Genomic DNA, 12,135 nt, shown 5'->3' on the forward strand with positions numbered 1-12,135 from the left:
TATATATATATATATAGTATTTTGTGTCAAGCAAGAAAAATAAATAATGCTACTATATATAAAAGCAAGTCAAAAGTAAACTTTTGCTTATCCAAATGTAAAAAAAATAAACAAGAACTCACCGACACCCTTCAGCCATCTCCACATTTAGAACCACCTCTTGAGCAATGACGGGGCACTCCCTTTTGTGGATCTACATGGTAGCCTTAGCTCAATGCAAGTAGATTTATACACCTGAATTCAATAATACGAAAGAGAGTAGCATCAATGTGAAAGATTGCATGAAAAGATAACATAGATTACACATGTCACATTATTGCAAACATTCTCTTTTCAAATGCTTACTTCATTGATACATAGATATCTACGAATGTAGTCTCTAGTGTTTGTAAAGCTGTTGTATCAATAGCTTGTTCTCTACCTTTTGGGCATAGATTAGATTTACATTCGGATTCATGCCATTTGGAAAACCTCCTTGTAGACAACATTGGTTGTGAAGACTTTGGTTGAACCTTCTATGTTGCTTTTTTGTTCCATATAATGCTTTACACACACTTTCACTACATTAGATGATCTAACACGTGACATAGCAATGTACAACTGTCCATGTGTGAATACTTGTGTGGCCAGATAAAGTCCCAATACACTCAATGTTTGTCCTTGGGACTTATTTATTAACATACCAAAAGCTAACCTTACAGGAAATTGTCTCCTTCTCATGCCAAAAGGCAATTGCAGCATAGTAGGTATGAATGTTATCTTGGGAATAAAGGCCATGTCTCCAATATTTGTACCTGTAATGATTTTTGCTTCTATCACCTTTAAGTGAAATTGCTTGCATATCAATCTGGTACCATTGCAAAGTCCCCGCCCCGAGGATCCAAATTGCAGAGTAGCATGATAGGAGCATTAATCTTAGAATCAAGCGATGAGGAGGGTAACCACCACCCAAGTTCAAACTGTTTAAGTACTTAATTGGATACAATATTGCATCATTCTTGGAAGAAGCAACCAAATCAGCATTGAGGTATTCTCTTTCAAGACCGGGCAATGCACTCAAGACTAGTTCATTAACCTCATTAACCTCTAGATTTCATGGTGCGAGTATAGCATGGTCTTTAAAGAAGCATACATAATCCTCCACTCTCTAAACATATTTGTATACCCATTTTACCAAACTCAAAATGGAGTTCCCATGGATCAACATTCATGGTGGTATTTCCACTTTGCCTTCATTATTTCGATGGCCCATAGAGCCATCTCCAATTTGTAATGTCCATTTGACAAATTCTTGTTTTGTACAATCATAAGCACTTTGTCTAACCCACATGTTTTGGGTGAGCTTTAAAACATTCACATACCTCCAAATATGTGACTAGCATAACTTTGCATCAACAATATCCTCACGCGATCCCTTTGGCACAACCGGTAAGATTTGCCTGAAGTCACCACCAAAGAGCATAACTTTTCCACCAAACACTATATCACTCTACATAATGTCCTTCAATGTCTTGTCCAGTGCTTCATATGTGTACCGATGCATCATTGGAGCCTCATCCCAAATGATTAATCTTGCAAATGGGCTGTTACTTTGATACCACATGTGCTAGAAGCATTGAGCACCAATGGAATTTTAAAATGTGAGTGCATTGTACAACCATTTGAAAGTAACAAGTAACAATGCAGTTATTCCAGACGATGCACATGCCAATGCAACTTGATTCTCTCCACGTAATCGTGATAGCAAGGCATTATAAAGACAGGTTTTGCCTAATCCACCTGGTCCATCAAGGAAAAAAACACCACCCTGGTTCAAAGAAACAACGTCAAGGATAGTATCAAATGGTCTTGATTGACAACTATTTAGACTCCTTTCCATGGAAACGGACAAATCAGCCTGTTGAACAGAATCAAACATCATCTCTTCCATCAGCATGACACTAGCAATACTTGATCTATTAGGAACATGCAACCCTTCAAAACCATGCAGCCGCTTTCCATATTGTTGTAAGAGGCCTTGCCTTTGCAAAACAAAGCTTGATTCTTTGCTATATAGAATGACAAACACCAACATCTCACACCCTCTCTGCTGCACAAGGATTGGAAAAAAGCATCTAAAAGCTCGGTGGAGAATTTATTCCAAAGGTGTCCAGGGGATATAGGCTCACAAAAAACATTATAATGACAACTAATTGACGCAACTAGAATCCTGTTTTCTAAAATGCAGCTTCTTGGAGACACATATACCACTCCTCATCGCTCTCTAGCATTCCTCTGGCTTCACATGCAACCTTAAAATAGGGATACAAATGTCCATTTATTGGTCGTAAATCCTCAAAAGATTTACAACCTTTGCACACTATAAGTAACATGCGTAAGTAATATTGCTCACCTGCACTCGGACTAACATTATACATAAGTCCGATCATATTTTCCCTTTTCGTTTTAGTTCATGATCGAAGAGCTAAATTCCACACCCACTTGCAAGGGAAATCAACATATAGCAGGCTACTTGCATCCGTATACAATTGACTAGCTTTGAACCATTCGGTCAAAGATATTCTTTGGTTTCTACCACAACTAATCACATCATGCAAATTAGAGGCTAGAGTCTCCTGCAGAGCGGCTACCGATGTTGAGAATTTTGAGCATGCGGTCGTCTCCTTTGGTGAGGTTTGTCGATGAACAGGTGTTGGCTCCGAGGCTTTTCCTTTGAGTCCCTTGTTAGAGATAGATGGTTGTGCGTGGGAAACTTCTTCAGGAATAGCTATTGATTGCAAGGTTTTGGCATTGAACTTTGTTGGGGTGAGGATGGAGTTGAAGGAGTAGATACTTTATCAGAGTCAGTCATGGATGCAGATGGTAGGTCATTGTGTAGAGGGGCTTTTGTGGAAGAGGCTTGTAACTTTTTGTGTTCAACGTCATAGAAATCCATTAGGGTTGGATCCTCTTCCTTGCAGTATGGCATTGTCAACTTTGTGTCATTCACCATCATGATAACCCTATCGCTAGCAAAGCACAGTGGTGCTTGGGCAGCAATAGTCCATTTATGCCCCAAGCTCAAATCTGCTTCCAATACATACTCAACCACAAAAAACTTGTAAGTGAGGGGATTAGTTTCAATATACATTGTATGCTCAAAGTACCCCAGAAATGGCATGTTCAAGTTGTGTGTAAATGGAATTCTTTCAAGATGAGCTGTGAGTGCTGGTTGACCTAACAAATCCCATAACTCGAGGATCATGAGATTGTGCTCATGCAGCGTTGGATAAAGCTGTGCTTGAATTGTGGTGATTTGTTTGGAAAGTTTCAATCCCACCATAATTCTTGGGATTTTCTCAGTAAGTTCAACTCCTCCAAGGTGTTTTCCTCCCGTTAATAGCAATTGCACAATGCCTACAGGAGTGTTCAAGGTGACTGTTGTTTGCATAGATTCATCAATTGAATACAGTGAGTTACGTATCCAAGTCCCACCAACGACATCATACTCAAGGTGATCTATGGTAACATGGAATCTAAATTTCACATGTCCACTAATTGTTTAAGTAGCATAGCTAAAGTAACCTAGAACTTCAATGTTTTGTCCAATGGCATCTCACAAGACCATTATCTTTAGGGGTGATTTGAGGTTGTATCAATGCCACCCAAGTGTCTATTTTCAAGATATTATGAATAGCTCGAGGGCTAATCAATGCGCGCTTGCGCTTAACGTCATTGCCCGTAGTAGGTAAATCCAACCACATCATGATAGAATCTTCAAGAGGAACTATGGATGTTTCAATTTTTGTTTCAGCTTCAGATCCCGTTTTCGGTTTCATATTCCCAATCACTTTCATCCTCTTTTTTGCTCTCATATTTTTCAAGAGTTCCTAATGCGTACAATGGCACACTTGGTCCTCTAACAATTCTAACTGAGGTCTATTTGGAGACTTGTGAATCCTCACAGTCTTGTGCTATGTAGCTCTTTATGTCTTGGTATAACTCATGTTTAGCCTTTAAAGGTGCAAGTGCTAATGCTATGTTGGCTTCACCACATGAGAAGAGCACTTCTCCAAATGAGGATTTAAGGGATTTCTTTAATTTTGTAAGGGATTCATTGAGTTCCTCATGTGCTTTTTTAACTGCATAATTTGTGCAATCTGCCTCATATCATGATAAAATCTTCAAGAGTAACCATGAATGTTTCAGTTTTTGTTTCAACTTCAGATTCCGTTTCGGTTTCATATTCCCATTCACTTTCATCCTCTTTTTTTATCTCAGATTTTTCAAGACTGCCTAATGCGTACAATGACACACTTGGTCCTCTGACAATTCTAACCGAGGTTTGTTTGGAGACTTGCAAATCCTCACAGTCTTGTGCTATGTAGCTCTTTATGTCTTGGTATAACTTATGTTTAGCCTTTAAAGGTGCAAGTGTTGATGCTATGCTAGCTTCACCACCATGAGAGAAGAGCCCTTCTCCAAATGAGGATTTAAGGGATTGCTTTAATTTCGTAAGGGATTCATTGAATTCCTCATGTGCTTTTTCAACTGTAGAATTCGTGTAATCTGCCTCTAATGGCTCTTCTATAGGGAGTACATCTTCCTCTTGAAAAAAGGGGAAGTGATACTCCTCAAGTTCTTGTGTTTTGGTTGCTTTTTTAGGTTTTGCATTATGAGGCTCAATCACAACCGGTGATCTTGTATGACACTCAACAATGCTAAGCATGCTCTCTTGCGCTTGCTTTTTGTGTTTCGCATGTGTCATGTGATCATGATTTTCAATTTGGGTTGGTCGGAGGGGTTCTAGTTTATGGATGGGTCTGGAAAGTGCACCGAGCGAAGAGTCATAACTTGTTTCATCCTCACTAAATGACGTATTAGAACTTGTTTCATCCTCACTAAATGACGTATTAGAACTTGTTTCATCTCCTCACTTTCTTTAAATCATCAGGTTTTCATTATGTTTATCCATGCAACAAAACGGACTTTCTTTGATACTTTTTTGTTCTCTGTCTTACCCATTGGTTTTGTGGTTTCAATGGTAGCTTTTGAGGTTTTCATTATGTTTATCCATGCAACGAAACGAACTTTCTTTGATGCTTTTTTGTTCTCTGTCTTACCCATTGGTTTTGTGGTTTCAATGGTAGCTTTTGAGGTGGATGCTTCTACATCATGTGTAGCTTTTGGCTCTTTTTGTTGAAATATACAAGTGAATAGGGTGTGTGCAGAAACAAACCCTTGGTTAGAGGCTATAAAAGAGAATCTGTAAATGTGAGAGAACCTATGAAAAGGTGAGAAGAATCTACTGGGAGAGAATAAAGGGTAGCATGAGAAGATTTAGGAAGTGTGGAGATATTCTGGGAGGTGTGGAGATATTCTGGGAGAGGTGGAGAGAATCAAGCAAAAGAGGTGGAGTGAATCAAGGAGAAATCAGTGGGATTAGATGCTTGGATGAGAATTTGCTGGTTTTTGATTATCCATTCCTACATTAAGCTATTAGTTAATTACTCACTAATCATATCTTAATTATTATCTAATCACTTTATTAATGATGGTGATTCTAGTATTTGATCCACCACAGCTCATCACATTGCTGTAATTTTAACATGGTATCAGAGCCAAGCCTAGAATCCATCAAGTTTATGAGCCCATTATCTAGTTAATTAAGATTAGTAGATAATTAGAAAATTATCAAATTTTTAGTTATTTTCAAGAAGCTTTATGTACCCCTAGCCAGTGGGGACGAGCTCCCTCTCCTTGCACACTCAAAATTAGCCCAAACCATTCTAGCCCAACATAGTCAACACTCTTGTGCTTCAGCCCATAAAAAAGAAGCGCAAACCGCCAACGCCAACTGCAAAAATTTGCAAATGAAGAGGTGTCGTTTTCCTGAGGTGAATTTGATATTTCTACTTCCACAAATCAAATGGGTCTAATTCCTCTTAGCCCCAGGTGTTTTCAAGTATGCTCTACAAGAAGCTGGTGAAGTTAGAATTTGATTTAATCAAGTCTACACTGAGATCCAAGCTCTTCATCAAATCTGCAAGTGACTTTGGTAAAACAGAGATTAAGCATTCAATATTTGGTCAAATCTTGTGTTTCTTGGCTTAATCCTCTACTAGACTAATTGCTATTGATGGCCTTGAAAGGAAGACTAAAGACAAGAGAAGATGTGAGGCTCCAAAGAGTGAGGAGCCATGTGAAAATCTCAGAGAGAGAGTAATTACTCACTAATCACATTAAGCTACATTAAGCTATTAGTTAATTTCCACTAATCATATCTTAATTATTATCTAATCACTTTGTTAATGATGTTGATTCTAGTATTTGATCCACCATAGCTCATCACATTGTTGTAATTTTAACACTTTTGGGGTTATTTTCTCCACAGGCTCTTCTTTCATGTCCTTTATTTCAGCTTTGGTTTCAATAGTTTGTTGCCCCTTGTTTTTCTTGGGTTTAGAAGGTTTTGCTTTCTCTTTTGGCTTTTGCTGTACAACATGTTCCTCCACCCATTTTGAAGTGTTTTCTTTTGCATTCTTTTTTACTGTTTCTCGTGCCTTGGCTTGTAAGCGTGTAAGCACATTCAAGGATATCGTGGATAATTGCCCATTTTGCACACTTAGGATGTTAAAAGTTGTATTTTATGAGACAAGTTGCATTGAAGCAACTTGCCTTGGGAAATCTTGGAACATGTGGTCAATGCCACAACCCACATAGGGGTTGCAAGATGTCAGTGACTATGGGCATAGAAGTATTTCAAACTGTGAAATCTGCCACCTTGTGCGGTCCACAACAATAGAAACACTGAAGTGTTTGCTTAACTGCTTCCTGAGCAATTTCTACCCTTTGGATTGTTTTTGCTTGGTGCATGGGAGATGGAGGTTTTGAGTTATTTGTAGATGAATTGGGACATTGGGTAATGTCGTGACCAAAGGTTTTGCAATATATGCAGTATATAAAAAAAGGTGGCTTGTATGCACAATGGGAATTGGGATGGTTGTAGTGATTGCACCTGAACACAAATTTTGCTCATCACTTGGAGAGGCATTAAGGATGTTTGGATTTGAAGGATTTCATCCTCTCTAAGAGATGTCGATTGTAAGCTATTAAGTAAAGCTACATAGAATTCACGGAATGACAATTCTGAGATCAATTTTTCTTTAGCCATTGCTTCACTTGGTTTAGATGAGGAACATCTCGTATCATGGTCAGCTTTCATCATGTTGTTATCTAACCGTATTGCTTCATTGATCAAATGTCTTCGGATTAGATACAATGATCAAGTTGTGTAAGCTTTTATTCTTTAAGCCCATCATGAAACATCTCTTCAATTGAGAATCGTTTAATTTTTCCCATGACTCACATCGTGAGTCCAAGAGTTTTATCTGAAGAATAAAGGCTCTAGTGGTTTCGTTTGTTTTACGCTCAATTGAATATAGTTCTTTTGCTGTACTCCACCGATCACCTTGTCTTGAAAAGCCATGGATAAAGGTTGTTTTCAAGGTCCCGAAGTTCATCTTGATTGCTGGCATCAATGTGATGAACCATTAGCTAACCTTTTCCACTAAGCATAGGTTCAACACATGTATCTGTGAGGCAGTTTGGATTTCCAAAGTCTTCACATCTCTGTTCAAACATTTATATGAATTCAACAGGATCAATCATTCCATCATATTTGCCCATGATTTTAGAGATCTGTACGGCCATATTTTTGCATGTCACTGAGGCCGTATGTGAGTGATCTTATGGGTAGGGACTCACTTAGTACTTGGGTAATCCCCCTTCCTATGCTAGTTAGTATATCCAAGGTGTGGACAACTAGGGGTTGAAAAGATTTGGTACCTATAGGATTTGTAGGAATGTTAGGTAAAGGACCAAAGCCCCGTAGAATTGAAGTGACAAGGTGTGTAAAACCCGATGACACGCTTGTTTTTGGCATAACAAATGGTATCGAGAGTTGCAGTTGGGGCATGGATCTCAATGGCTCGAAGATGTTAGCCATTGGGTTCAGTGAGAGTGTCGGCCCACTTGTTTGTGAGATGTTCCTATGTAGATGGCATATACACTTTGAGCTTTATTACGGAGAGTTCTCTCGCCTCTTTGGGCATAGAGGAGAAATCCCTCATAGACCGCGAGATTTATTCATAGCATCTTATGCCCTCGTTCTCGGGAGGATTTGTACCACAGGTACTCGTGTGCGAGGGACTTGCACTTCATGTGGACAGTTAGCGAGGGTTCCCTTTGTCCAAAGGCTGCGGATAGAGAGGAGATAGTTTCATGGCAGCAATATCAGTATGAGATCCGAGAGCTACCTAGCAGTGGTCGTTCTAGGAGATTAGCGATGGCACCGCGCTCTGCACCTCATCGAGAGTTCATTGCAGCCTTTCAGATTTACATGTATGTGCAACACACACAGGGAAAAGTGGTAGGATAGACAGTTTCGACATTGTTTATCTCACTTTTCCATCGGCACTGTAGTCTCTGTGGGGGACTTTGTAGAGAACTACACATTTGTGCCCTAGCGAGAGATACAGTCGGAGTATTACTTCTCTGAGCAGGTGTGTGATCTTTAAGAACATTTGGTTATTTTGTTTTCATTTTCATTAATTTCTTTAGATGACCTCAAAGTCAAACACCATGCATCCGGTTTTGATTCATGATATATTATAGTCATTACACTAACAAAACTTTATGTTTTATTTAAAGGTGGAAAGCATGGAGCAAATCACTTACAGACATGCTAAGGAGATTGTCGATGGCTTTGGCTCCACCTTGGAGGATTGACCGTATAGTTTGTGAGTAAGTATCACTTCTGTATCAGGGATGATCACTCCCATATGGCTTAGTTTGTACAGTATTGTTTTGGTCACCATGATAGCCACCTATACAAGGAATGAGTCACACTTGCACAACGATGGATTTGGTCTGATGGTTGTGGGGCACAGTTTAAGAGTAGGGTACAGTTTTTATGGCTATGGCGCTAGCCTAGGTCTACTGGGTCCCGATTATTTGGATCTTCTTTGAGACTCGGCATGGGAAGGGAGAGCACAATGGTATAGGAGCTTGTGTGAAATGCGCGCTTAGACGATATCAGCTTCAGCATGATAGTGAGTGACTTCATGATGCGCATCATGTGGCTGAGTGGTGTAGAGAGCACATTGGGAGCAACGTAGTCTCATCATTTCCTCGACATGATGCTTTACAAGTTTCTTGATACTTTTGGACTGTCACCAACAGTCTCGTTGCTAGTGTTGATAGCTTTGACTGCCGTCCAGTCAAAGGCACCTAGTAGCTTCATAGTATTGTGAGTTCAGATCAGCCAAACCCTACTCTCTACACTAGGGCACTTGCATGTTTTTGTGAACGATGCATAGATGGAAATTGGGGATGTTGTCTCTCTACAGAGTGGGTTGCGTGTTGGAGTGAGCAGCGGCTACGACCGATTGTGAGTCGCTCTGTTAGGGCACAAAAGGACCTAGTGGAGGAGGAGGAGGAGGAGGAGGAGAAGGTGGAGGAGGTTCAAGAGCAGCAGTATTAACAGGACATTATGTTTTTCTCCACCACCGACTATGACACCCTTGATGATTTGGCTGTAGGTGAGTACTACCTTCTACAATGCACATGGTCGAAAGGCATTAGAGATGATTTGGCTGAGGTGACATCTTCGCGGTCGTCTCGCAGAGAGCAACAACCTCGAAGGAGTTCAGTACTACCTTCTACAGTGTACACAGCTGAAAGGCATTATAGATGGGGATATAGTTGATTAGCATGGCTAGCACTTTGATGGCCATAGTATGATCGTTTTTGGTGGTAGATATTTCATTCAGAGGTCAGAGTCTGATGATGGCTCACATATTGAGTTTGGGCGCTACAGGTGAAAGAAGGAGGCCATATACTCCCCCCACCTCGTAGTTTCTCTCAAACTCAAGCTTATAGAGATTGTTCAGGCAAGCGGCTCTTCACGTCCACTACACGTTATCATCTGGACATTCATGACCATGAGACATCATTGAGGTCCTTAGAGCTAGACAGGGAGCATATTGAGGTTACTTATAAAGCTCTACCATGTTCTTTTCCTATTTCCTCTACATGCAATTGTATCATGTGATCCATTTATATGTTTTGTATATGATGGATTATATTTATTCCAGATTTCTTGGTTTGATTCATGTCATTTTAGTTCATTTTATGTCTACAAGTTTGGTTTGGTTTTATCGTCATTATATTTATTTACGTTGATGGTGGTGCCCTAAATGTGCAAGCTTCGATGGCCATTAAACTTGGCAAGCATGGCCACATAGCCTGTATACCCGTGTTTGCCAAGTTTCATGGCCATCGGAGGTCGCACGGGGGTCGGGTGCAATGCAAGCACTATTTTTTGCTCCCCCGCCATACTTTGAGGCCATATGCAAAAAGTGAGATTCCATTCCAATGGCCATGAAACTTGGTAGGTGTGGGAATATAGGCTACATGGCCATGCCTACCAAGTTTCATGGCCATCAGAGCTCGCACCACGGGGGGTCGGGTGCGATGGAATCACTCTTTTCACACCCCCCTGCCGTGCTTTGAGGCAATATGCGAAAAGTGAGATTCCATCGCACCCGATCCCCCGTGTGAGGTCTGATGGCCATAAAAGTTGGCAAGGGCAGCCATGTAGCCTATATGATTTCACTTGCCAAGTTTCATGGCCATCCAAGCTCACACAGGGGGGTCATGTGATGGAATCACTCTTTTTTGCCCCCCACCGTGCTTTGAGGCCATATGCGAAAAGTGAGATTCCATCACACCCGACCCCTCAAGCAAGATCCAATGGCCATGAAACTTGGCAAGCATGGCCATGTAGCCTATATGCCCATGCTTGCCAAGTTTCATGGCCATCTGAGCTCGCACAGGGGGTCTGGTGTGATGGAGTCACTCTTTTTTTGCCCCTCGCCATGCTTTGAGGCCATATGCAAAAAGAGTGATTCCATCGTGCCTGACCCCTCGTGCGAGATCCGATGGCCATGAAACTTGTTTTAGGTGCGGCCATATAGGCTATACACCCGCACTTGCCAAGTTTCATGGCCATCGGATCTCACATAAGGGGGTTGGGTGCGATGGAATCTCACTTTTTGCATATTGCTCAAAGCACGACGGGGGGCAAAAAAGAGTGATTCCATCATGCTCGAACCCTGTGCGAGCGTCAATGGCCATGAGACAAAAGTGAGATTCCATTGCGCCCCCCCCCAGGTGTGAGATTTGATGGTCATGAAACTTGGCAAGCGTGGGTGTATAGCCTATCTAGCCACACCTATAAAGTTTCATGGCCATCGGGTCTCACACGGGGGGTCTCTCAAAGCACGGCGAGGGGCCAAAAAAGAGTGATTCCATCGTGCCTCACCCCCCATGTGAGCTCTGATGGCCATGAAACTTGGCAAGCTCGGCTACATAGGCTATACGCATGTGTTTGCCAAGTTTCATGGCCATTGGATCTCGCATGGGGAGTCGGGTGCAATGGAATCTCACTTTTCGTATATGGCCTCAAAGCACGGCGGGGGTGCGAAAAGTGAGATTCCATTGCACCTTACCCCTCGTGCTAGATTCGATGGCCATGAAACTTGGCAAGCACGAGCGTATAGCCTATCTGGCTACGCCTACCAAGTTTCATGGCCATGTAGCCAGATAGGCTATACGCCCGTGCTTGCTAAGTTTCATGGCCATCGGATCTCGCACAGGGGGATTGGGTGCTATGGAATCTCACTTTTCGCACTCCCTGTCGTGCTTTGAGGTCATATGCAAAAAGTTAGGTTCCATCGCACTCAACCCCCCATGTGAGCGCCCATGGCCATGAAACTTAGCAAGCGCAGCCAGATAGGCTATACGACCGCGCTTGCCAAGTTTCATGGCCATCGGATCTCACACGGGGAGTCGGGTGCAATGGAATCTCACTTTTTGCATATGGCCTCAAAGCACGGAGGGGGGCCAAAAAAGAGTGAATTCATCGCGGCCCCAACCCCCCATACAAGCTCTGATGGGCATGAAACCTGGTAGGCAGCTAGATAGTTTATACGCCCGTGCTTGCTAAGTTTCATGGCCATCGGATCTCGCACGGGGGGTTGGGTGCAATGGAATCTCACATTTTGCACCCCCCACCGTGCTTTGAGGCCATAT

This window comes from Cibotium barometz, chromosome 31, assembly GCF_041138505.1.
Source record: "Cibotium barometz isolate CiBa-2024 chromosome 31, ASM4113850v1, whole genome shotgun sequence".
NCBI lineage: Eukaryota > Viridiplantae > Streptophyta > Polypodiopsida > Cyatheales > Cibotiaceae > Cibotium > Cibotium barometz.